At 38.9% G+C, this 27,419-nt stretch overlaps 1 long non-coding RNA gene across 2 annotated transcripts; it reads right to left on the bottom strand.

Moving 5' to 3' along the window:
- Nucleotides 1-2,108: 2,108 nt before the first annotated feature.
- On the bottom strand, nucleotides 2,109-21,345 carry LOC140515609 (uncharacterized). Of its 2 annotated transcripts, XR_011971106.1 has the most exons (6): nucleotides 15,536-21,345; nucleotides 14,895-15,033; nucleotides 14,264-14,520; nucleotides 13,622-13,795; nucleotides 9,350-13,225; nucleotides 2,109-3,983 (listed from the first exon to the last, which is right to left on the bottom strand). It is a non-coding gene; the product is annotated as an uncharacterized lncRNA (long non-coding RNA). The 2 variants fall into 2 exon arrangements; XR_011971105.1 differs by having other exon boundaries at nucleotides 2,109-13,225.
- Nucleotides 21,346-27,419: the final 6,074 nt, after the last annotated feature.

Consider the following 27,419-nt stretch of genomic DNA (forward strand, 5'->3'; position numbering starts at 1 on the left):
ATTAATATTGGAGATTACTACCCTTGCTTTTTTTTTTTTGTTAGTTTGAGACATAACGTGCTTCAGCCCTTCGTTTAATGGTGAAGACCATTTCATTGGTGAGTTTATCCCATTTTCATTTGCAGATAGGATTGTTAATTATGTTTCACTTCATCATTTACTCCTTTTATTGTTCCTGTATTTGCTGCCCACACACCACTTTACAAAGAGTAGAATAGGAGAAGAAATATTATCAATAGTCTTAATTTGTAATTAAATTACTCTACTCTCACTATAGTTCTCCTTTCTTCACCTAGCTCTTTCTCTGAGTACTGGTTTTTACACTTTCTTTCCTTTCAACACCCTCTTAAACTCTGCCCTCTTTGTCCTCACCTTGCCCTATTGTGTTTAAGGTATTTCTGCACCATGGTTGATTAACCTAGAGTTCACACAATCCTCCCCCCTACACACAAGGGTCAATGGAGAAATTTCAGGAGGTCCATGAGAAAAAATTGCATCTTTATTTTTACTAACTCTAGCTGAAATGTAGCATTTCTTTCAATTATTTAAAAAAATATTTAACTGAATGGAAGTCTACAGGCTTCACCAGATTGCCAAAGGAGTCTGTGATATAAAAAATATTAAGAATTTTGATTTTTCTGTACTTTTCTGTGCTTCACCTTCTTTTTCCAGTAGAGATAAAAGTGAGGCTTAATACTCACTTTCCTCTTCCATATTAATATACTATTTTCTCTCATATTATCAGTTATGAGAAATATTAGTTTCCTGATTTCTTCTCTAGTATATTCACTTTCTCCTTGCTGTATGTGAGGAACACGATGGAGAACTAGACATTTTCTCTGATCTCTATGACCTCTTAAACATCTCCAAAACAGAAATTATGCAATTATGCAACTAAAATAAAGCAACTTCAGTTGTCTCCATGATTGTGGATACCAAGAATCCAAAAGAAGGTTAAAACTACCCTCAAAACCCATGCTCTGAGCTCACTAAGCACTCCTCTCTCACCTCCCACAATACCAACCATGAAGCTATACTAGCAGAGCCCAGGACACAACACAAGCTTACAATTAAACCCACCCCCACACTCATATCCCTCCTCCTTCTTTTCAGTGCCGTGGGGACTCTGGCTCCAGTCTGCAGAAATTTGCCCTCATTGAGATCAACAAGGCTCCGGCAAAAATGGAGTCAGGCCAAAAAAAACCCTCATGATAACAACGGAGCCAGTGCTGGGGTAGACAACCCTGTAGTACCAAAGGAACAGGTTAGGTCACCAGACTGAACAGAGTGCAGGTGGGATGCTGTGCACCAAACCTAACAACTTGTTGAATATCAACATCAGTGAAATTCATTTGCAGACTAATCCAATAAAATTAAGCTACAGGTGTTAAATTGTACATTTTCACTCATTAAGTATACAAGTTCATGTTCTCTTTTCTCTTTTTTCTTTTCTAGCATTCAGCTGGGGCCAGTTCTGATAACAGAGACCTAAACAAGTAAACTATAAATTACCCAGTGTAGGAGGAGTCTGAGATGCTTTGAGACCCTGCCCCCAAGGAAACCATCACCAGAGATGAGGGAACCAGGAAGTAAGTGCTGGAGGAAAAAATGCAGTTGTTCTTCAGTCATTCAGTCATGTCTGACTTTGTGATTCCATGGACACATCAGGTCCTTCTATTCTCCACTATCTCCTGAAGTCTCTCTAAACTCATGTCCATTGCTTCCATGACTGTCCCCCACATGTAGCATAGGCATGTCTTTGTGGCTCAGAGGGAGACAGAATAGACTCCTCTAGCCTCTATTCACCCTCACCTTTCCCCTCTGCTAGGAGGGGAAACAGGAAATTGAGGCCAGAGATTGCCACTCTGTTCTCCTCAGAGAAAAGGGATACCAAGTTAGAATTATATCTATCTTCTCTTTTAAGTATTATTAGTCTAGGGGATGTAAGTTTCAGATTCAAGCTAACTTCTGATTGCCATTTCATTATTGGGGGAAGGAGGACCCCAAGCTCTATATCTAAGGCTTGACTCTCTTTCCCTCCAAATACCAATTCTACAATGAACACACATAGTGCTTAACAAAAAAAATCATTTATACAAATCAGTAGCAAACAGAAATCAGAAAATGTATATATAGGTGAATATATACCAAACAATACAGAGTAAAGGAGCTCTTCTGTTGGGAACAAGGTAATTCAACTTAACTAAGTGAAAGGGTCCTGGATTTCATCCAGTGGAAATTTCCCTAAAGTATCTAGTATAGCAAGCTGGCGATATGGATATAATGGATATTACAGGTTTCTTTCACATCTTCTCAGAGTCTTTTCCTTCAGCAACTTGAAGCAGAGTTGATCTCTTCTATTTTCCTTATCAAATCTGGAAGCCAGAACTCCCCAAATCCAAAGTGACTCAATGACTGGAAGATAACTCAAAGAAGACTCAAGAAAACTGAAGAGTAGTCTTTTCTCCCATTCTTGCTCTCTCTACCCTGACCTTTACACAGGCATGGAACATCCAACAATAAGGACAACATCTCATTCCAATGAGCTTTAGGAGTAGGGTTACTATATTCCTCCCCTGGGCTAAAACTCTTTTCAGTCCCTTGCAAAGGTCATCTGGGCCAAGTTGAAAACCTGCAACTATACAATAGTGACATGTCCTAACCACACACAGGACATATATCCCATGCACATTTCAAAAGTACATGCATATCCATAGTACACAGCAATTAATCAAAAGCAATAAGTGCGATTAACAAACAAAGCAAAGTTAGCTAGCTGCAATAATAACACTCCCAATAGGCCTATATCGAAAACATAAGTTTAACTATAAGTAATAGCATGTATACAAAACAATGAACAATGAATAGGCATTGCTACAGTGTGAGCACAATACAAAACACAGTCAAGAGAATAAAATAGCAAAATAAAAAAACAAGCATACTCAAATATGCAGTAATTGACATGTACAATAGTAAACATACAATTTCATGTAAGGTATTTTTCATATGAACAGTCTCTAGTATTATCACCTAGAGAGCACCACAACATCATAGGCCTACTTCTCCTATCACTGACTGATCTTTCACCTCCTATACCCTGGTATAGTTTGGTGTGGTCCAACAATTGGGATCATTATAAACTTGTGTGTCTGCACCATGGCTAGCAGCTAGTTGGTTAGCTGTGTTTGTTGTCAGTATGTTTGAGCTCTGTGAGTTGAATCTGTACCCTAGGAGTCTCTGTAGAAGTTTGGGGCAGAAGATGAGCTGCCTTTGGATCAGTACTCCTGCTCTGCAATAATACACAGTTTCCTTCAATGACTGCATCACTTTCCATGCCTATATTTGAGTCAGAAAGTCTTCGTACAGTTTTGGACAGTCTCTTTTTTCTCAGCCTTTTCCTCTCCTGAGTGTCCATCAGTTCTCTCCACCTGCTGATTAGAAAGTCTAGCTAAATTTCCTATGGGCAATAGGTGGTTCTAATCTCTCATTTACTTTGAATGAGTTAGTTTTTCATGAGTCAACTAACTTGTGAGTCCCTTGAATGCCAGGGTTTTTCAATCTGTGCTTGACTCCTTTCCCTCCAAATAATCAGTTCCAGAATGAATATATATAACATTTAGCCAAGAAAAACATTTATTCAAATTAGTAGCAAAACATTTATTCAAACTGGTAGCAAAACAGAAATCAGAGAAAGTATACATGAGAGAATATATACCAGACAATACAAAGTGAAGAAACTCTCCCATTGGGAGTGAGGTAACTCAGACCAACCAACAGATAGAGTCCCAGATCTCACCCAAGGGGAAGTTCTCTGAAGTTGGTACTATAACTAGCTGGGAATAGGGATATGATGGAGAAAGCCAGCTCCTCTTGTATCTTGGCAGGGTCTTTTCCTTCAGTAACCTGAAGCAGAGTTGGCCTAATCCATCTTTCCTCTTGAAACTGGAAGCCAAATGTGATCCAAATCTGAAGAGTTTCAGAAACTGCAAGAGAACCCAAAGAAGACTCAAGAAGAGTGAAGAGCTCTCATCTCTTCAGCTCTGATCCTTTATACAGGTATAGGGCATTGATCTTGGCCAAAAAAGGAGAAAGTCCTATACCACTGGGCTTTGGAACTGGAGTTACATTCCTCCAGGGCAGGGAAGGGGAGAGACTAAAATCACCAATGGTTTCAGGAAGAAGAAAACTCAAAGACCTTGAACATAAACAGATAAACCAACTACAAATCAAGAAAAAACAGGCACAACAGGAGAAAATAGGGCCACCAGATCTAGTAAACCAGTTCAGGAATTCATGAGTAAATACTGCAAAATGAAGAAAAACAATTCATTACTTGATGGGTTAGATGACCCTCTGGAATTGAAGGATGATGTGATTCCTAAGTAGTTTAAAAGAGAAATGAGAATTATGAGAGTATATATATGTCTTTGAGAGCCAGAATAATGAGTAGAATAGAAAAACTGGAATATGCCATGCCAAGCTTCACCAAAAACACAAAACAAAAGAGAATAATAGAAGTAAAACAGACAAGCAAATCATCTATACTTTTGAATAGAAATCATATACACATTAACAGTACATACAATAGACATGGAGCTATATGCAGAGCATCATCAGATAGGGTACTATAGTGACAGCATAGCTAAGTGTGTGCAAGATAGTACATGCACAGCTCAAGTATACATGCATATTCATATTATACAGTAATTAATCATAAATAACAAAGCAATGCATGGCTAAAAAAGCAAAGTTAGCTAGCTATAACAATGACATTATCAATAGGCCTATGTTTAACCAAAACAGTAACACTAGAAACATTAGTGCATAAACATAAACAATTGACAAGCATTTCTCTAATGAACATAACAGAACAGAGTCAAAAGTAAACAAGAATAATCAAGTGTGCGGGGATTAATTAACATGTATGGCAATGAACATTCGTAATTTCATACACTTACCTTGTGTAATCTCTACTATTGTTGCCTGGATACTTGTGTAACTATTATAAGGTTTGCCTGAGCCTAATAAATACCTTTTGAGCTGGGAAACAATTTTTACAACAAGTATCTCTGATAAAAGTCTTATTTCTTAAATTATAGAGAACCGAGTCAAATTTAAAAAGAATACAACTCATTCCCCAATCAATAAATGATCAAAGGATATGAACGGGCAGTTTTCAGATGAAAAACTCAAAGTCATGTGAAATCTAGTCACATGAAAAAATGTTCTAAATCACTATTGATTAGAGAAGTACACCTATGATAAGGCAGAATGTGATCAGTGAAATAGAAAAGTACAAAAATCATAAGAAAACTGAGGAAAGATAAAAATTAATATAATACAAACTCAAATAGGCCTTCACTCTGCTAGACAATCCTTCTATACCTCCCTTCTATATCCCCTCAGCTCTTCTAAACCTCATACCTCCTCAAATCTCCTATGGCTCTGCCTCCTCCCATTTTTTTCTCAGTCTTTCTTCCCCATGACCTCTCTGGAGACTTTGACACTGTTGTTACACTCTTATCCTCGATTCTCTCTAGGTTTATGGGACACTTCTCTCCACTGGTTTTCCTTCTACTTGTCTGACTATTCCTTCCTAGTCTTCTTGGCCAGATCCTCTTCCAGATCCCATTCTCTAACTGTAGTTATCCCTCCAGGTTTTTTCCTGGACCCTCTTCTCTCTTCTCTCTATGCTACTTCACTTGGTAATCTCATCAGCTTTTGTGGTTTTAATTACTGTCTCTCTGCTGATGATATTCACACCTACCTTTCCTGCTCCAAACTCTCTGCTGACATCCAATCTCATATCTCCAACTGGTTTTCAGACATCTCAAACTGGATGTCTAGTTGATGTCTTAAACTCAACATGTCTACAACTGAACTCATTAATTTTTCTACCCCATGAACCTTCTGTTCTTTTGGCAACAGGATAGGAAATTCATTGGGTTGGGGAAAGGACTGAGGCAGGGAAACCAACCAGAACACTTTGTAATATTCCAAGAGCAAGGTGATAAAGACTGAAGTAGTATGATGGCTGTATGAGTGGAGAGTATAGGACCTATTGAGAAATGTTAAGGTATAAACCATATGATGGCAACAGATTGGATATATGGGGTAAATGAGAATGAGGAATCAAGGATGACACTTTGTTTGCAAGTCTATCTGAGTGTCTGAGAGGATGATGATACTCTCAACAGTAATAGGAAAATCTAAAGGAGGGTTTGGGGGGGGATAGGAATACTGAGTTCTATTTTTTTTAACATATTGCATTTAAGATGTCCACAGTACATCCACTTCAAAATATCCAAAAGACAATTGGTGATACAGGACTGGAGCTCAGGAGAAAGGTTAGGGCTGAACATATTAATCCAAGATATCATCTGCAAAGAGATGAAAACTAAACCCAAAGTGAGAGAGTTTAGAGAAATAAGATAAGAAGACTCACGGCTGTGTCATGGATTAAGCCCCGTTATTGGGGCAGCCCAGAATTCTTTCCTGTAACTTGGCTTTTCTTTTCAACAATTTAACAAAACTACGACAGATGGAAAAGAATTTTAGTCTAGAAATTCTGTGTTATGGACTTTAAACTGTGTCATTTCACATTCCAACAGCCGTCCAACTATGAACCTGTTCTATATTTTGAAGCCCATTCTGGAACTGACATTCTGTGATCTAAGGAAATATTTATAATATTCTGTGTTCTAAGGTCCCACCCTTGTCCTTCTTTGTTTTATATTCTACTTCTATTATTTCTAGTGTTTTATATCACAAAATGCCTTCCATCCTGGCATTATATGTTGTAAAGAATTCTAACTCTGACATTCTTTGCTTCAAGAGTTTTTCTTATTCTTCCATAGGTTCTCTCTAGTTGTGACATTCTGTGTTTCACGTCCATTCTAGCTGAGACAACATAGTCTTACAGAACTTATAGTTCTAGCTCTGAATGTTTCTGTCATTTGAGGAGAATTATGTTATTTTATTTCCCCCAAACACATTCTGAACATCCATTTTAAAAAATTTTGAGTTTCAAATTCTCTTCCTCCTTCCTTTCCAACCCCCCTCCCTGAGAGAGTAAGCAATTTTATTTAAGTTATATATGTGCAGTCATGCAGAATGTTTTCATATTAGTCATGTTGTGAAAGAAAACAGAACAAAAGAAAAACATGAAAAAATAAAGACAGTGGAAAAATAGTATGCTTTCATCTGAATTCAGATTGCATCAGTTTCTGTGTGTGTATGGATATAGACACCATTATTTAAAATGAGTCCTTTGGAATTGTCTTGGATTCACAACTCCACTAACAGTGCATTAGTGTGCCCATTTTCCCACATCCCCTCAAGCATTTGTCATTTTCCTTTCCTTTTGTGTTAGCCAATCTGATTATTTAATACTGTACCAACCAAACTAACAATTTATTTTATAGAGCTAGACAAAATAATAACAAAATTCATCTGGAAAGACAAAAAGGTCAAGAGTATTAAGGGAATTATCAAGAATATCAAGGTGGAGCTATGAACTGATCCATTGTGGAGACAATTTTGGAACTATGCTTAAAGGGCTATAAAAGTGCCTACTCTTTGACCCATACCACCACTAGGTATGTACCCCAGAGAGAGCAAAGAAAAATGGACTCTTATGTACAAAAACATTGATAACAGCTCTTTTTCTGGTGACAAAGAATTGGACATTGAGGGCATGTCCATTAATTGGGAAATGCCTGAACAAATTGTAGTATATGAACATAATGGTATATTACAGTGCCATAAGAAATGATGAACTGGATAAGACCTGGAAAAACTTACATGAACAAGGTGAAGTGAGCAGAAACGGGAAAGCACTGCACAAAATAGAAGTAATATTATAACAATCATCAACTGTGAAAGACTTAGCCACTCTGATGAATACAAAGATTAAAGACACTTCTGAAGAATTCATCATAAAAAATACTGTATACTTCCAGAGAGAGAACTGATGAACTCTTGAGTACAAATTAACAGATTTTTTTCATCTCATTTTTCTTTTTGCAACATGGCTAATATGAAAATGTTTTGTATGACTTCACATGTATAATTGAGATCAAATTACTTGTCTTCTCCATCCGTGGGGGAGAAGCTGAAGGGAAGGAGAGAACTGGGAACTCAGAATCTTAAATAATGAATATTAAAAATAAATATTCCAAAAAGTGAAGGATTTTTTCCTTTTAGATAATCAATGTTCTCATGATACCTAAACATATGACTTTCTGTGCTCAAAGGGCATTTCCTGCTTATTCATTCTATGTTCTCAGGCCACTCACTACCCACATGACAATTTGGCTTCTACTTTATAAGGTTATTTCTTCTCTATTCTAAGGAGAATTTGAAGTTATGATGCTTTGTGTTTTCTGTTCAAAGGCTCTCTTCAAGCCAGCCTTTTTGATTGTGAGGACTTACAATGAATTCATTGCACATAGTTTGCTTTCAAGTTGCTTCCAAGATTGAGAATCCATTCTCTCGGGGCATTGCAGCTCTTTCAATCTATATTCTTGTGACCATGCCACTGTGATCCATTGATGGGTTAAGGCAATTTCTAGGCCTGATATTCTATCCTCCCAGCTTCACAACATCATAAAAACATGAAACGTCACACTAATCAGAGACCTTAAAGATTAGGACTATCTCAAAATGTGAAGACGTATGTCTATTAACTTATTTCAGGCAATGGTCATCCATGTTCAATGATGCAGAATGTGTCCTCATGACATCGGTTGGTATCTACGCACTTAAGGTACCACCTTGATCAGTCTGTACTTTGCTATCCATTCCAATGATGACAGTTGATAGCTAAAGGACACTTGTAGGTCTGATAGACTAGGCTCCAAGGTTCACAACATCACAGAAAGATAGAATATTAGATCTGGATGGGACCATGGATGTTAATGGGTTCAAATCCAAAGCTCTAGAAGCATGACTTGTAAACCATCCTTCCCAAAGGTCATCCATGTTCAGTAATGAACAGCTCCTTCTTATGATAAGAGTTTGTGTTCTAAAGTTATATGCTTTAAGTCTGTGTCTGAAGAGTCTTATAGCATGAATAGTCTGCCTTCTCAGTTTCAATGTCCCTTCTACCTCTGCCTTTCTGTATTCAACTGGCAACTGCCATCTGTACAATCTGTGTTCTAAAGTCATTCTCCCCTTTGTCACACTATATTTCTGTAAAGACAAGTCTCATTCTATAGACTTTCAGATTTTCACATTTCTATAGACATATAGACTTTCAGCGCTGTCCTTTAATGATCTAAGGGGGCCCTTTCTGCTCTGATAGTAACTTCCCTAAAGAGAAAAGCTCCATGGGTGTTTATGTACTTACTTTTTGTTCTTTGAGACTTCTTCCTCTGCCATTATAGATTTGAAGACTCTTTGTAGTTATGCCACTCCATGCTCTTGGGTCCTTCCCCCTCCATCAATTGATATCCCATTATATGTTTTTCTGATGACAGCTGATAGCCAAAGGACACTTCTAGGTCAGATAGACTGAATTCCAAGTTTTGTATCACTGAAAAATAGACTATCAGACCTGGATGGGACCTTAGAGTTTGAGTAGTTCAAAGCAAAACCTGTAAAAGAGTGAATTGTAAACCATTCCTCTCAATGGTCATTCATGTTCAGTGATGTACAGTTCCTTCTCATGATATCAGTTTGTGTTTTAAAGGTATATGTTTTACATTTGCATCTGAATGGCCTTATAACTTGGGTTGTCTGCGTTCTCAATTCTAACATCCCTTCCACCTCTGTCTTTCTGTGTTCACTTGGCACTTCCCAACAGTACAATCCATGTTCCAAAGTAAATCCTGGCTCTGTCACTCTGTTATCTTTCAAGGCATATCTCAGACTTGAAAGTCTATATATTATGGCCTTCCAATACTGTCCTTCAAAGATCTAAGGAGGCCCTTTCTGCTCTGATAGTCACTAGGGTGACTGTCACTAAGGTGACTTTCACCCTAAGGTGAAAGGCTCCATGGCTGCTGATATACCTACTTTTTCTGGTGTGAGACCTCTTCTTCCTCTGTCATTACAAGTTCTGTGTATGAAGACTATTTGCAGGCACTTGAATCCATGCTCTTGAGTCCATCTATCTTGATCAGTACTATTCCATTTTCCTTTCCACTGTGGGGAGCTGATGTCCAAAGGATACTTCCACATCTGGATAGGCTACCTTTTCAGTTTTACATCACAAAAATATGGAATAGCAGGGCTGGATGGGACCTTGGATGTTGAACAGTTCAAAACAAGAACTGAAGAATGGTAAATTGTAAGCAATCTCTATCAATGGTCATTCATCTTCAGTGATGTACAGTTCCTTCTCATGATAATAGTTCATATTTGAAAGGTGTATGCTTTAAATCTGTCTGAAGAGCTTTATAACTCAGATAATCTCCATTCTCAGTTTCAACACCGCTTCTACCTCTGTCTTTCTGTGTCCAATTGGCATTTGATACCTGTACAATCTGTGTTTGAAAGTCATTCCTCACTCTGTCACTCAATGCTATGTCTTTTAAGGTTTCTCTCAGTACTGGTCTTCCCTGTTCAATGGACTTCCCATATGATCCTTCAGAGATTTAAGGAGTCACCTTCTGCTAAGATAGTGACTACCTTATGGTGAAAAGCTTCATTGGTGGTGATGTAATTACTTTGTCTGGTGGGAGAAGTCTTTTTCCTCTGTCATTACATGTTCTATGTTTGAAGACTATTTGCAGACATGCCACTCCATGCTCTTGGGTCTTCTACCTTGATCAGTTCAATTCTATTTTCCAATCCACTGTGAGCAGTTGATAGCCAAAGGATACTTCCACTTCTGATAAACTACCTTTTCAGTTCTACATCACAAAAAGGTAGAATAGCAGAGATGGATGGGATCTTGGATGTTGAAGAATTCAAAACAAAACCTGTAGAATGGTGAATTATAAACAATCCCTGCCAATGGTCATCCATGTTCAGTGATGCACAGTTCCTTGTCATGATAACATTTTGCGTTCTAAAGGTTTATGCTTTAAATCTGTCTGAAGGGCTCTATAACTGGGATCATCTGCCTTCTCAGTTCGAAGTCCCTTCTACCTCTGTCTTTCTGTGTCCTTTCGGCACTTCCCACCTGTACAATCTATGTTCTAAAACCATTCCTGGCTCTGTCGCTCTGTTATATTTCCAGACATCTCTCAGTCTTGACAATCTGTATCATATGGACTTCCAATTCTGTCCTTCAAAGATGTCAAGTGGGGCTGTCTGCTATGATGGAAACTACCTTGAGGTGAAAAGCTCCATGGGTGCTGATGTACTTACTTTTTCTGATGTGAGATCCCTTCTTTCATTCCCATTACATTTTCTTTGTTTGATGACTCGTTGCAGACCAGCCACTCCATGCCCTTGTGTTCTACCTCCTTGAACAGCCTATTCCATTTTATATTCCACTGAGGGCAGCTGACAGACAAAGGATATTTCCACATCTGATAGACTACCTTTTCAGTTTTACAGCACAAAGAGATAGAATAGGAGAAAGAAAGGGAACTTGGCTGTTGAATAGTTGAAAGCAAGACCTGTAGAATGGTGAGTTATAAACAATTTCTTGCAATGGTCATGCGTGTTCAGTGATGCACAGTTTCTTCTCATGATAACAGTTGATATTCTAACGGTATATGCTTTAAATCTGTATGGAGAGCCTTATAACTTTGATAGTCTGTCTCTCAAATTGAACCTCCCTTCTGCCTCTGTCTGTGTCCAATTGGCAATTTCTATCTGTACAATCTGTATTCTAAAGTCATTCCTGGCTCTGTTACTCTATGTTATGTCTTTTAAGGCATCTCTCAGTACTGGTAATCTCTGTTTTATGGACTTCTAACACTGTCCTTCAAAGATCTAAGGAGGCCCTTTCTGCTCTGATAGTAACTACCTTAAGATGAAAAACTCCATGGGTGCTGATGTACTTACTTTTTCTGGTGTGAGACCTTTTCTTCCTCTGTCATTACATATTCTGTGTTTGAATTCTCTTTTCAAGCAGACCACCACATGATTTTGGGTCCTTCTACCTTGATCAGCCCTATTCCATTTTCCATTCCACTGAGAGCAGCTGATTTCCAAAGGACACTTGCACATCTGATAGACTACCTTTTCAGTTTTACATCACAAAAAGATAGAATAGTAGAGCAGAGAGGAACCTTGGATGTTGAACTGTTCAAAGCAAGACCTACATTAACTGTAAACAATCCCTTCCAATAGTCATCCATGTCTAATGATGCACAGTTCCTTCTCATGGTAACAGTTGGTATCCTAAAGGTATATGCTGTAAATCTGTCTGTTGGGCCTTATAACTTTGATAATCTGCCTTCTCAGTTTGAACATCCCTCCTACCTTTGTCTTTCTGTGTCCAATTGGCCAGGTCAGCCTCTCCATGCTCTTGGTTCCTTCCACCTTGATCAGTTCTATTCAAGTTTCCAACCCACTGTACAGAGCTGATAGTCAAAGGATACTTCCACATCTGATAGACTACCTTTTCAGTTTTACATCACAAAAAGATAGAATAACAGAAATGGAAGGGGCCTTGTATGTTGAACAGTTCAAAGCAAAACCTGTTGAATGGTGAATTGTAAATAATCGCTGCCAATGTTCATCCATGTTCAGTGATGCACAGTTCCGTCTCATGATAACATTTTGAATGCTGAAATTATATACTTTATATCTGTCTGAAGGGGCTTATAACTTGAATAATCTGCATTGCCAGTTTGAACATCCCTTCTACCTCTATTTTTCCGTGTCCAACTGTACAATTTGTGTTCTAAAGTCATTCCTTGTTCTGTAAGTCTATATTATGTTTTTAAAGGCATCTCTCAGAACTGGTAGCTTCTTTGCTATGGATTTCCAACACTGTCCTTGAAAGATGTAAGGAGGCCTTTTCTGGTCTGATAGTAACTACCTTAAGGTGAAAAGTTTCATGGTTGCTGATGTACTTACTTTTTCTGGTGTGAGACCTCTTCTTCCTCTGTCTTTACACGTTCTGTGTTTTGAAGAGTCTTTGCAGGCATGTTCCTCCATGTTTTTGGATACTTTCACCTTGATCAATCCCATTCCATTTTCCATTAGATGAGGGCAAAAGGATACTTCCACATCTGATAACCAACTTTTTGAGTTTTATGTCACAAAAAGAGAATAACAGATATGGAAGGGTCCTTGGATGTGGAACATTTCAAAGCAATACCTGTAGAATAGAGATTTGTAAGCAATCACTGCCAATGTTCATCCATTTTCAGTGATGCACATTTTCTTCCCATGATAACATTTTGAGTGCTAAAGGTATAAGCTTTAAATCTGTCTGAAGGGTTTTATGACTTGGACAATCAGCACTGTCAGTTTGAATGTCACTTCTACCTCTGTCTTTCTGTGTCCAATTGGCACTTCCCAGTTGTACAATTTGTGTTCTAAAGTCATTCCTTGTTCTGTCACTCTATGTTATGTCATTGAAAGCATCTCTAAGAACTGGTTGTTTCTATTCTATGGATTTCCAACACTATCCTTGAAAGATCTAAGGAGACCCTTTGTGCTCTGATAGTAACTACCTTAAGGTGAAAATCTCCATGGGTGCTGATGTACTTACTTTTTCTTGTTTGAGACCTCTTCTTCCACTCTCCTTATATGTTCTGTGTTTGAAGAGTCTTTGCAGATAGGACACTCCATGATCTTGGATCCTTCCACCTATATCATTCATATTCCATTTTCCATTCAACTGAGGGCAACCGATTAGCCAAAGCATACTTTCACATGTGATAACCTGTTTTTGAATTTTCCAACACAAAATGATCAAATAGCAGATATGGAAGGGTACACAGATGTTGAACATTTCAAAGCAAGACCTACAGAATGGTGAATTATAAAATAATCCCTGCCAATGGTTGTCCATGTTCAGTAATGAACAGCTCCTTCTCATGATAACAGTTGATATTCTAAATATGCTTTAAGGGTAACTTGGATAACTTGGATAATCTTTATTGTCAGTTTAAACTTCTGTACTACCTCTGTCTTTGTGTGTCTAATTGGTACTTGCCACCTGTACAATCTTTGTTCCAAATGCCATCCTGGCTCTGTCACTCCATGTTATGTCTTTTAAGGCATCTCTCATTACTGGTAATCTGTGTTCTATGGACTTCCAGCACTGTCCTTCAAATATCTAATGCAGTTCTTTCTGCTCCAGTAGTAACTCCCTTAAGGTGAAAAGCTCCATGGAAGCTGATGTACTTACTTTTTTCTGGTGCAAGACCTCTTCTTCTTCTGCCATTACATGTTCTGTGTTTGAAGACTCTTTGCATGCATGGCATTCCATGCTCTTGGGTCCTTCCACTTTGATCATTCCTATTTCAGTTTCCATTCCACTGAGGGCAGCTGATAGTCAAAGGCTACCTCCACATCTGATAAACTACCTTTTGAGTTTTATATCGCAAAATGATAGAATACCGGATATAGAAGTGATCTTGGATGTTGAACAGTTCAAAGCAAGACCTGCAGAATGGTGAATTGTTTACCTGTGGTCAGTGATGCACAGTACCTTCTCATGATAACATTTTTGAGTTCTAAACCTATATGCTTTAAATCTGTCTGAAAGTCCTTATAACTTGAGTAGTCTGCATTCTCAGTTTGAACATTCCTTCTACCTCTGTCTTTCTGTGTCCATTCTACACTTCCCACCTGTACAATCTGTGTTCTAAAACCATTCCTGGCTCTGTCACTCTGTTATATTTCCAGGCATCTCTTAGACTTGACAATCTGTGTCCTATGGACTTCCAGCAATGTCATTCAAAGATCTAAAGTGGCCCTGTCTACTCTGATGGTAACTACCTTGAGGTAAAAAACTCCATGGGTTCTGATGTACTTACTTTTTCAGGTGTGAGACCCCTTCTTTCATTCCCATTACATCATTTTTTCTTGATGACTCTTTGCAAGCCAGTCACTCCATGCTCTTGTGTCCTTGTTCCTTGATCAGTCCTATTCCATTTTCCATTCCACTGAGGGCAGCTAACAGACAGAGGATATTTCCACATCAGATATACTGCTTTTTTAGTTTTCATCATAAAAAGAGAGAATAGCACAGATGGAAGGGGACTTGGCTATTCAATAGTTAAAAGCAAGACCTGTAGAATGGTGAATTGTAAACAATTCCTTCTAATGGTCATCCATGTTCAGTTCCTTCTCATGATAACTCTTAGTATTCTGATGGTATATGCTTTAAATCTGTATGGAGGGCCTTATAACTTTGATAATCTGCCTTCTCAGTTTGAAGCTCCCTTCTGCCTCTGTCTCTCTGTGTCCAATTGGCAATTCCCACCTGTACAATCTGTGACCAAAAGTCATTCCTAGCTCTGTCACTCTATGTTATGTCTTTGAAGGCATCTCTCAGAACTGGTAGCTTCTTTACTATGGATTTCCAACACTGTCCTTGAAAGATCTAAGGAGGCCCTTTCTGCTCTGATAGTAACTACCTTAAGGTGAAAAGCTCCATGGGTGCTAATGTACTTACTTTTTCTGCTGTGAGACCTCTTCTTCCTCTGTCCTTACATGTTCTGTGTTTCAAGATTCCTGCATGTCAACCATGCTCTTGGGTCCTTTCACCTAGATCAGTCCTGTTCCATTTTCTATTCCACTGAAGTCAGCTCATAGCCAAAGGATACTTCCACATCTGGTACGCTACCTTTGAACTTTGCATCACAAAAAACAAACAAACAAAAAAAAACGAATAGCAGAGTTGGAAGAGACCTTGGATTTTGAACGATTTAAAGTAGGACCTGCACAATGGTGAATTGTAAACATTCACTGCCCTTGGTCATCCATGTTCAGTGATACATAGTTCCTTCTTATAACTACAGTTGGTATTCCAAATAAAGGTAGATGCTTTAAATCTTTTTGAAGGGTCTTATAACTTGGATCTTTCTCAGTTTGAGCTTCCCTTATACTTCTGTCTTTCTATGTCCAATGGGCACTTCCCACCTGTACAATCTGTGTTCTATAATCATTCCTGGCTCTGTCCTGCTTTCTTTCATGGCATCTCTCAGACTTGAAAGTCTATGTCTTATGGATTTCCAGCACTGTTCATCAAAGATTTAAGAAGGCCCTTTCTGTTCTGATAGTAACTACATTAAGGTGAAAAGTACCATGAGTGCTGATGTACTTACTTTTTCTGATGTGAGAGTTCTACTTTCATTCCTATTACATATTCTTTGTTTTATGACTCTTGGCAGGTCAGTCGCTCAGTGCTCTTGGCCCTTCCTCCTTGATCAGTCCTATTTCATTTTCCATTCTACTGAGGGCAGCTGAAAACCAAAGGATACTTCCAGATCTGATAGAATACTTGTCAGTTTCACATCACAAAAAGACAGAATAGCAGCACTGAATCAGACCTTGGATCTTGAAAGTTTTAAAGAAAGACCTGCGGAATGATGAATTGTAAAAAAAAATCCCTGCCCATGGTCATCCATGAAAAGGGATGCACAGTTCCTTCTCATGATAACAGTTGGTATTCTAAAAACAGATGCTTTAAATCTGTCGTTTGGGCCTTATAACCTTGGCCATCTGCCTTCCCAGTTTGAACGTTCCTCCTACCTCTGTCTTTCTCTGTCTAATTGGTACTTGCCACCTGTAAAATTTGTGATCCAAAGTCATTGCTGGTTTTGTCACTCTATGATATGTCTTTTAAGGCATGTCTCTATACTGGTAAACTCTGTTCTATGGATTTCCAACACTGTCCTTCAAATATCTAAGGAGGCCCATTCTGCTCGAATAGTAACTATCTTTAGGTGAAAAACTCCATGGCTGCTGAGATACTTACTTTTGTCTTATGTGAGACTGGTTCTTCCTATGTCATTACATGTGCTGTGTTTGAATACTCTTTGCTTACAAGCCACTCTATGATTTTGAATCCTTCCTATTTGATCAGTCCTATACCATTTTCCATTCAACTGAGGGGAACTGATAGCCAAAGGATACTTCCACATCTGCTAACCTACTTTTTGAGTTTTACATCACAAAAAGATAACATAGCAGATACGGAAGGGTATCCTTGGATGTTGAACAATTCAAAACAAGACCTGCAGAATGGTTGATTGTAAACAGTCTCTGCCAGTGGTCATCCACGTTCGGTGATGCACATTTCCTTCGCATGATAATGTTCGTTTTCTAAAGGTATATGCTTAATATATTTGAAGGGCCTCATAAGTTAGATAATCTTCATTGTCAGTTTGAACATCTTATCTTCCTCTATCTTTATGTGTCCAGTTGGCACGTCCTACCTGTACAATCTCTGTTCTAAAGTCCATCCTGGCTCTGTCACTCCATATTATGTCTTGTAAGACATCTCTCGGTACTGGTAATCTCTTTTCTATGGACTTCCAATGCTATCTTTCAAATATCTAATGAGGCCCTACATGCTCTGATAGTAACTGCCTTAAGGGGAAAAGTTCCATGGGTGCTGATGTACTTACTTTTGTCTTGTGTGACACATGTTGTTCCTCTATCATGACATGTTCTGTGTTTGAAGACTCTTTGCAGGTGAGCCACACCATGCTCTTGGTTCCTTCCACCTTGATCAGTCCTATGCCATTTTCCAATCCACTGTGGGAAGCTGATAGCCAAAGGATACTTCTACATCTGATAAACTACCTTTTCTGTTTTATATCACAAAAAGGTAGAATAGCAGAGATGGAAGGGGCCTTGGATGTTGAACAGTTCAAAGCAAGACCTGCAGAATGGTGAATTGTAAACAATCCCTGCCAATGGTCATCTTTGTTTAGTGATACACAGCTCCCTCTCATAATAACAGTTGGTATTCTAAAGGTATATGCTTCAAATATTTCTGAAGAGATTTATAACTTGGATAATCTACCTCTGTCTTTCTGTTTCTAACTGGCACTTCCAAACTGTACAATCTGTGTTCTAAAGTTCGTCCTGGCTCTGTCACTCCATATTATGTCTTTTAAGGCATCTCTCAATACTGGTAATCTCTGTTCTATGGACTTCCAACACTGTCCTTCAAATATCTAATGTGGTCCTTTCTGCACTTTAAGTAACTCCCTCAAGGTGAAAAACTCGGTGGGAGCTGATGTACTTACTTTTTTTCTGGTGTGGGACCTCTTCTTCTTCTGTCATTACAATTTCTGTGTTTGAAGACTCTTTGCATGCATGGCATTCCATGCTCTTGGGTCCTTTCACCTTGATCATTCCTATTCCATTCTCCATTCCATTTAGGGCAGCCTGATAGCCAAAGGCTACTTCCACATTTGATAGACTACCTTTTGAGTTTTGCATCACAAAAAGATAGATTGCCTGATATAGAAGTGACCTTGGATGTTGAACAGTTCAAAGCAAGGGCTGTAGAATGGTGAATTGTAAACAATCACTGCCCAGGGTCACCCATGTTCAGTGATGCATAGTTCCTTCTCATTATAACATTTTGAATTCTAAAGCTATTTGCTTTTAATCTGTCTGAAGGTCCTTATAACTGCCATCTCTGTGTGAATGTCCCTTCTACTTATGTCTTTCTGTTTCCAATTGGCACTTTCCACCTGTACAATCTGTGTTCAAAAATCATTCCTCACTCTGTCACTTTGTTATATTTCCAAGTATCTTTCAGACTTGACAGTCTGTGTCTTGTTGACTTCCAATGATGTCCTTCCAAGATCTCAAGCAGCCCTGTCTGCTCTGATAGTAACTACTTGGAGGTGAAAAGTTCCATGGGTGCTGATATACTTACTTTTTCTGGTGTGAGACCCCTGCTATCATTTCCATTGCATCTTTTTTTGTAGGAAGGGACCTTGGATCTTGAACTGTTGAAAGTAAGATCTGCAGAATGATGAATTGTAAAAGTTTACTTCCCACATTCTTCCATTTTCAGTGATGCACATTTCATTTTCATGATAACATTTTGAGTGCTAAATGCATATGGTGTAAATCTGTCTGAAAGGTCTTATATCTTGGATAATCTGCATTCTCAGTTTGAATGTTCCTTCTACCTCTGTCTTTCTGTGTCCAGTTGGCACTTCCCCCCTGTACAATCTGTGTTCCAAAGTCATTCCTTGGCCTGTCACTCTGTGTTATGTCTTTGAATGCATCTCTCTGTACTGGTAGCTTCTGTTCCATATATTTCCACCACTGTCCTACAAATATCTAAGGAGGCCATTTCTACTCTGATAGTAACTACCTTAAGGTGAAAATCTCCATGGGTGCTGATGTACTTACTTTTTCTGGTGTGAGACTTGTTCTTCCTCTGCCATTACATATTCTGTGTTTGAAGACTCTTTGCAGGCAGACCACTCCAAGCTCCTGGGTCCTTCCACCTTGATCATTCCTATTCCAGTTTCCATTCCATTGAGGGCAGCTGATCATTAGAGGATACTTCCACATCTGGTAAACTACCTTTTCAGCTTTATTTCACAAAAAGGTAGAATACCTGATATAGAAGTGACCTTAGAGGTTGAATAGTTCAAAAAGAAGACCTCCAGAATGGTGAATTGTCAACAATCACTGCCCATGGTGATACATGTTCAGGGATACACAGTTTCTTCTCATGTAAACAGTTATTATTCTTAAGGTATGTGTTTTAAATCTGTGAAGGGCCTTATATCTTGGATAATCTGCATTCTCAGTTTGAATGTCCCTTCTACCTCTGTCTTTTTATTTCCAGTTGGCACTTGCCACCTGTATAATGTGGGATCTAAAGTCATTCCTGGCTCTGACAATGTATGCTATGTCTTTGAAGGCAGGACTTCCAACACTGTCCTTGAAATATCTAAGGAGGCCCTTTCTGCTGTGATAGTAACTACCTTAAGGTGAAAATCTCCATAGGTGGTGATGTACTTACTTTTGTCTGGTATGAGATCTGTTCTACCTCTGTCTTTAACATGTTCTGTGTTTGAAGACATTTTGCAGGCCAGCCACTCCACCCTCTTGGGTCCTTCCTCTTTTATCAGTCCTATTCCATTTTCCAATCTACTGTGGGAGCTGATAGCTAAAGAATACTTCCACATCAGATATACTACCTTTTCAGTTTTACATAACAAAAAGATACAATATCTGATATAGAAGTGACCTTAGATGTTGAAGAGTTCAAAGCAAGACCTGCAGAATTGTGAATTGTAAACAAAAACTGCCCATGGTCATCCATGTTCAGTGATGCATAGTTCCCTCTCATAATAATAGTTGTTATTCTAAAGGTAAATGCTTCAAATAAGTCTGTTGAGCCTTATAACCTTGAAAATCTACCTTCTCAGGTTGAATGTCCCTTCTACCTCCCTCTTTCTGTGTCCATTCAGCACTTCCCACCTGTACAATCTGTGTTCTAAAGTCGTTCCTGGCTCTGTCACTCTGTCATATTTCCGGGCTTCTCTCAGAGTTAACAATCTGAGTCCTATGGACTTCCAATGATGTCCTTCAAGGATCTAAGGAGGCCCTTTCTGTTCTCATAGAAACTATCTTAATTTTGAAAACTCCGTGGGTGCTGATGTCCTTGCTTTTTCTGGTGTAAGACCTCTTCTTCCATTATCATTACAAGTTCTTTACTTGAAGAATTTTTGCAGGCATGCCAATCCATGCTCTTGAGTCCTTCTACCTTGATCAAACCAATTCCATTTTCCAGTCCACTGAGGGCAACAATCAGACAAAAGATACTTCAACATCTGATAAACTACTTTTTAAGTTTTACATCACAATAAGATAAAATAGCTGTTGAACAGTTCAAAGCAAGACCTGCAGAATGGTGAATTGTAAAACAATCCCTGCCAATGGTCATCCATGTTCAGTGATGCACACTTCCTTCTCATGATAATAGTTGTTTTTCTAAAGGTATATGCTTTTAATCTGTCTGAAGGACCCCATAACTTGGATGTTCGGCATTCTTATTTTGAACGTCTCTTCTAGCTCTGTCTTTCTGTGTTCAATTGGCACTTTCCAACTCTACAATTTATGTTCTAAAGTCATTCCTGGCTATGTCACTCTATGTTCTGTCTTTGAAGGCATCTCGCAGTACTGGTAGTCTCTGTACTATGGATTTCCAACACTGTACTTTCAAGATCTAAGGAGGCCCTTTCTGCTCTCATAGTTTTGAAAAACTCCATGGGTGCTGATGTACTTACCATTTCTGGCGTGAGACTTCTTCTTTCTCTGTAGTTATAAGTTCTTTATTTGAAGAATCTTTGCAGGTATGCCAATCCATTCACCTTGTTCAATCCTATTCCATTTTCCAGTCCACTGAGTGCAGCTGACAGACAAAGGATACATCCACATCTGATATACTACTTTTTGAGTTTTACATCACAAAAAGATAGAATAGCAGAGATGGAAGGGACCTTGGATCTTGAGTGGTTTCAAGCAAGACCTGCACATCAATGAATTGTAAAGAATCACTGCCCACAGTCATCCATGTTCAGTGACACACCATTTCTTCTCATGATAAAAGTTGGTATTCTAAAGGTATATGCTTTAAATCTATCTGAAAGGTCTTGTAACTTGAATATCCTGCATTCTAATTTTGAACTTCCCTTCTACCTCTTTCTTTCTCTGTCTAATGGGCACTTCCCACTTGTACGATCTGTCTTCTATAGTCATTCCTGGCTCTGTCACTCTATTATCTTTCATGTCATCTCTCAAACTTGAAAGTATGTCTTATGGATTTCCAATACTGTCCGTCAAAGATCTAAGGAGGGCCTTTCTGCTCTGGTAGTAAGCTACCTTAATGTACATCACCATTGGTGGTGATGTACTTCCTTTTTCTGATGTGAGATGTCTTCTGCCTCTGCCATTACATGTTCTTTGTTTGAAAACTCTTTGCAGATCGGCCACTCCATGTTCTTGGGTCCTTCCCCCTTGAACATTACTATCTCATTTTTCATTCCACTGAGGGCAGCTGATAGGCAAAGGATACTCCCACATCTGATAAACTACCTTTTCAGTTTTACAGCACAAAAAGATAGAATAGCCGATATAGAAGGTACCTTGGAAGTTGAACAGTTCAAAGCCAGACCTGCAGAGGGGTGAATTGTAAACAATCACTGCCCATGGTCATACATGTTCAGTGATGCACAGTTCCTTTTCATGTAAACAGTTGTTATTCTAAAGGTATATGCTTTAAATCTGTCTAAAGGGCCTTATAACTTAAATAATCTGCATTCTCAATTTGAGCATTCACTCTACCTCTGTCTTTCTATGTCAAATTGGCACTTGCCACCTCTACAATGTGTATTCTAAAGTCATTCCTGGCCCTGTCAATCTATCTTATATCTTTGAAGGCATCTCTCAGTACTGGCAGCTTCTGTTTTATGGATTTCCAACACTGTCCTTGAAGTATCTAAGGAGACCCTTTGTGCTCTGATAGTAACTACCTTAAGGTGAAAAGCTCCTTGGGTGCTAACTTACTTACTTTTGTCTGATGTGAGATCTGTTCTTCCTCAGTCATTGTGTGTTCTGTGTTTGAAGACATTTTGTAGGCCAGCCACTCCATGGTCTTGGGTCCTTCCACCTTGATCAGTCCTACTCCATTTTCCAATCCACTGTGGGGAGCTGATAGCCAAAGGATACTTCCTCTTCTGATAAACTACCTTTTCAGTTTTATATCACAAAAAGATAGAATAGCAGAGATGGAAGGAGTCCTGGAGTTGAAGAATTAAAAGCAAGGCCTGCAGAATAGAGAATTGCAAATAATCCCTGTGAGTGGTCATCCATGTTCAGTGACACACAGTTCCTGCTGATGATAACAGTTGGTATTCTAAAGGTATATACTTTAAATCTGTCTGTTGGGCCTTATAATTTTGATAATCTGCCTTCTCAGTTTGAACGTCCCTTCCACCTCCCTCTTTCTGTATCCATTTGGCACTTCCCACCTGTCCAATCTGTGTTCTAAAGTCATTCCTGGCTCTCTCTGTTATATTTCCAGGCATCTCTCAGACTTGACATTCTGTGTCCTATGGACTTCCAATGATGTCCTTCCAAGATCTAACAAGGCCCTTTCTGCTCTGATAACAACTACCTTAGGGTGAAAAGTTCCATAGGTGCTAAGGTACTTACTTTTTCTGGTGTGAGGCCTGTTCTTTAATTCCTAATTCCCATCTTTGTTTGATGACTCTTTGCAGGCCAGTCACTCCATGCTCTTGGTCCTTCCTCCTTGATCAGTCCTATTCCATTTTCCATTCCACTGATTGCAGCTGACAGCCAAAGGGTACTTCCAGATCTGATAGACTGTCTTTTCAGTTTCACATCACAAAAAGACAGAATAGCAGTGCTGAAAGGAACCTTGAATCTTGAACAGTTTAAAGTAAGACCTGCAGAATCAGGAATTGTAAAAAATCACTGCCCATGGTCATCCATGTTGAGTAATGCACAGTTAATTCTCATTATAACAGTTCGTATTCTAAAGGTATATGTTTTAAATCTCTCTATTGTGTAGAATAACTTTGATAATCTCCCTTCTCAGTTTGAATGTCCCTTATACCTCTGTCTTTCTATGTCCAATTCACACTTCCCATCTGTACAGTCTGTGATCTAAAGTCATTCCCAACTCTGTCACTCTCTTTATGTCTTTGAAGGCATCTCTCAGTACTTGTAGTCTCTGTTCTATAGATTTCCAGCACTGTCCTTCTAAGATCTAAGGAGGCCATTTCTACTCTGATAGTAACTACCTTAAGGTGAAAATCTCCACGGGTGCTGATGTACTTACTTTTTCTGGTGTGAGACCTCTTCTTTCACTGTCCTTATATGTTCTGTGTTTGAAGACTCTTCGCAGGCACGCCACTCCATGCTCTTGGGCCCTTCTATCTTGATCAGTCCTGTTTCATTTTTCATTACACTGAGGGCAGCTGATAGCCAAATGATACTTCCATATCTAATAGACTATTTTTTGAGTTTTACATTGCAGAAAGATAGAATAGCAGAGCTGGAAGGGACCTTGGATCTGGAATGGTTTAAAACAAGTCCTGTATAACAATGAATTGTGAACAATCCCTGTCAATGTTTATCCATGTTCAGTGATACACAATTCCTTCTCATGATAACAGTTTGTACTCTAAAGGATCCTATAACTTGGATATTCTGCATTCTCAGTTTGAACATTCCTTCTACCTCTGTCTTTCTGTGTCCAACTGGCACTTCCCAACTCTACAATTTGTGTCCTAATGTCATTCATGTCTCTGTCACTCTGGTATCTTTCATTACACCTCTCAGACTTGACAGTTTGTGTCTTCTGGATTTTCAATACTGTCTGAAAAGAACCATGGGTGTTGATGTACTTACTTTTTTCTGGTGTGAGATGTTTTCTTCCTCTGCCATTACATGTCCTGTGTTTGAAAACACTTTGCATGCATGCCACTCCATGATCTTGGGTCCTTCCACCTTGATCAGTTCTATTCCATTTTCCATTCTGCTGAGGAAGCTGATAGACAAAGGCCACCTCCGTATCTGATAGACTACCTTTTAAGTTTTACATCACAAAAAGATAGAATACCTGATATAGAAGTGACCTTGGATGTTGAACAGTTCAAAGCAAGGCCTGGGGAATGTTGAATTGTGAACAATCACTGCCCATGGTCAACCATGTTCAATGTTTCATAGTCCCTTCGCATGATGACAGTTGGTATCTTAAAGGTATATGCTTGAAATCTGTCTGTTGAGCCGTATAACATCTGCCTTCTCAGTTTGAACGTCCCTTGTACCTCTGTCTTTCTATGGCCAATTTGCACTTCCCACCTGTACAATATGTTTTCTAAAGTCATTCTTGGCTCTGTCACTGTGTTATATTTCCAGGCATCTCTCAGTCTTGACAATCTATATCATATGGACTTCCAATTCTGTCCTTCAAAGATCTCAAGTGGGGCTGTCTGCTATGATGGTAACTACCTTTAGGTGAAAATCTCCATGTTTGCTGATGTACATGCTTTTTCTGATGTGAGACTTCTTCTTCCTCTGTCTTTACATGTTCTTTGTTTGATCACCCTTTGCATGCATGCCACTCCATGATCTTAGGTCCTTCAGCCTTGATCAGTCCTATTCCATTTTTCAATCTACTGTGGTGAGCTAATAGTCAAAGAATACTTCCACATCTGATAAACTACCTTTTCAGTTTTACATCACAAAAAGATAGAATAGCAAAGATGGAAAGGGCCTTGGATGTTGAACAGTTCAAAGCAACACCTGTCCATGGTGAAGTGTAAAAAATCATTTCCATTGTTCATTCATGGTCAGTGATGAACAGTTCCTTCTCATGATAACATTTTGAGTGCTAAAGGTGTATGCTTTACATCTGTCTGAAAGGTCTTATAACTTGAATAATCTGCATTCTCAATTTGAATGTCCATTCTACCTCTGTGCTTCTGTATCCCATTGGCACTTCCCACCTGTACAATCTGTGTTCTGATGTCATTCCTGGCTCAGTCACTCTATTATATTTCCAGCCATCTCTCTGATTTAACAGTGTGTGTCCTATGGTCTTCCGTTGATATCCATCAAAGATATAGGGAGGTCCTTTCTGCTCTGATAGTAACTTAATTAAAGTGAAAATCTCCATGGGTGCTGATGTACTTACTTTTTCTGGTGTGAGACCTCTTCTTCCTCTGTCATTACAAGTTCTGTGTTTGAAGACTCTTTGTAGACATGCCACTCCATGCCCTTGGGTCCTTCTACCTTGATCATTTCTGTTCCATTTTCTATTCCACTAAGGACAGCTGATAGCCAAAGGATACTTCCACATCAGATACACTACCTCTTCAGTTTTATATCACAAAAAGATAGAATACCCAATGTAGAAGTGACCTTGGGTGTTGAACAGTTCAAAGCAAGGCCTCTATAATTGTGAATTGTAAACAATCCTTGTCAGTGGTCATCCATGTTCAGTGATGCACAGTTCCTTCTCATGATAGCAGTTGGTATTCTGAAGGTATGTGCTTTAAATCTGTCTGTTGGGCCTTATGACTTTGATAATCTGCCTTCGCAGTTTGAACGTCCCTCCTACTTCTTTCTGTGTCCAATTGGCATTTACCAACTCTACAATTTGTGTTCTAAAGTCATTCCTGACTCTGTCACTCTGTGTTATGTCTTTTAAGGCATCTCTGTGTACTAGTAGTCTCTGTTCTATGGACTTCCAACACTGTCCTTCAAAGTTCTAAGAGGCCCTTTCTGCTCTGATAGTAACCATTTTAAGGTGAAATGCACCATGAGTGCTGATACACTTACCTTTTCTTATGAGACCTCTTCTTCCTCTGGCATTGTATCTTCTGTGTTTGAAGACTCTTTCCTTCCACCTTGCTCAGTCCTATTGCATTTTCCCTTTGACTGAGGGCAGCTGATAGCCAAAGGATACTTCCACATCTGGTAGACTATCTTTTCACTTTTACATCACAAAAAGATAGAATAGCAGATATAGAAGGGTCCTTGAATCTCTGTGTTTGAAGACTCTTTGCAGGCATGCCACTCCATGCTCTTGGGTCATTTAACCTCTTGGATCCTCTGATGAGTATTGGTAACTAAAGGACAGTCTTGATAGACTATACTTCCTGTTTTACATCACAGAAAGATGTCAGACCTGGATAGGACTTTGAATGTTCATTAGTTCAATGCCAAACCTGTAGAATGGTGAATTGCAAACCATTGCTTCCTTTGTTCATCCATGATGCATAGCTACTTTTAATCTTGACAGTATATATTTTAAAAATACGTACAAATTAGTATACTACCCCTTATCTTCAGGTTATCTGCCTCCACAGTTTTAATGTTCCTCCCAGCAATGATTTTCCATCAATTGATACTTTCCACCTTTGCATTCCACATTTTAAGTTTACTTCCTGTTCTTTCCCTCTTCATTTTATTGTTGCAAGGCATCAATCTGCCTTAAATTCTTGTTCTATGGACTTCCCACATTGTCATTCAATGTTCAAAAGTGGTCCATTCTACTCTATCATTTGTTCTAAGCTGAAAGGCCCCTTGGCTACAAATGGTGTGTTCTCTGCTGCTGGTGTTGTTGAAATTCAAAGACACTTCCAGATCTGATAGGCTAATTTCCAAGTTGTACATCATAGAAAGATAGACTATCAGACCTAGATGGGACCTTGGATATGGATTAGTTCAAAGCAAAACTGTACAGTGATGACTTGTAACCCTTTTGATCATCTGTGTTCAATGGTGCACAGCTCCTTCTCAAGATACCAGTTTGTATCCATGTACTCCACGATATCAGGCCTGTCCACGTTGATGGGATCTTGGGTGTTGATCAGTTCAAGGCAAAACTTAAAGAGCTATGACTTACAAACCATCCCTCTCAAAGTTCATTCATGTTTGATCATGCACAATTCCTTCTCTTGATACTTGTTTCTGTTCTAATGTTACATGCTTTTAATGTATGTATATTCTTTCCATGTATTCCCATCTGTATAATC

The sequence above is a fragment of the Notamacropus eugenii genome, chromosome X (assembly GCF_028372415.1).
Source record: "Notamacropus eugenii isolate mMacEug1 chromosome X, mMacEug1.pri_v2, whole genome shotgun sequence".
Taxonomy (NCBI): domain Eukaryota; kingdom Metazoa; phylum Chordata; class Mammalia; order Diprotodontia; family Macropodidae; genus Notamacropus; species Notamacropus eugenii.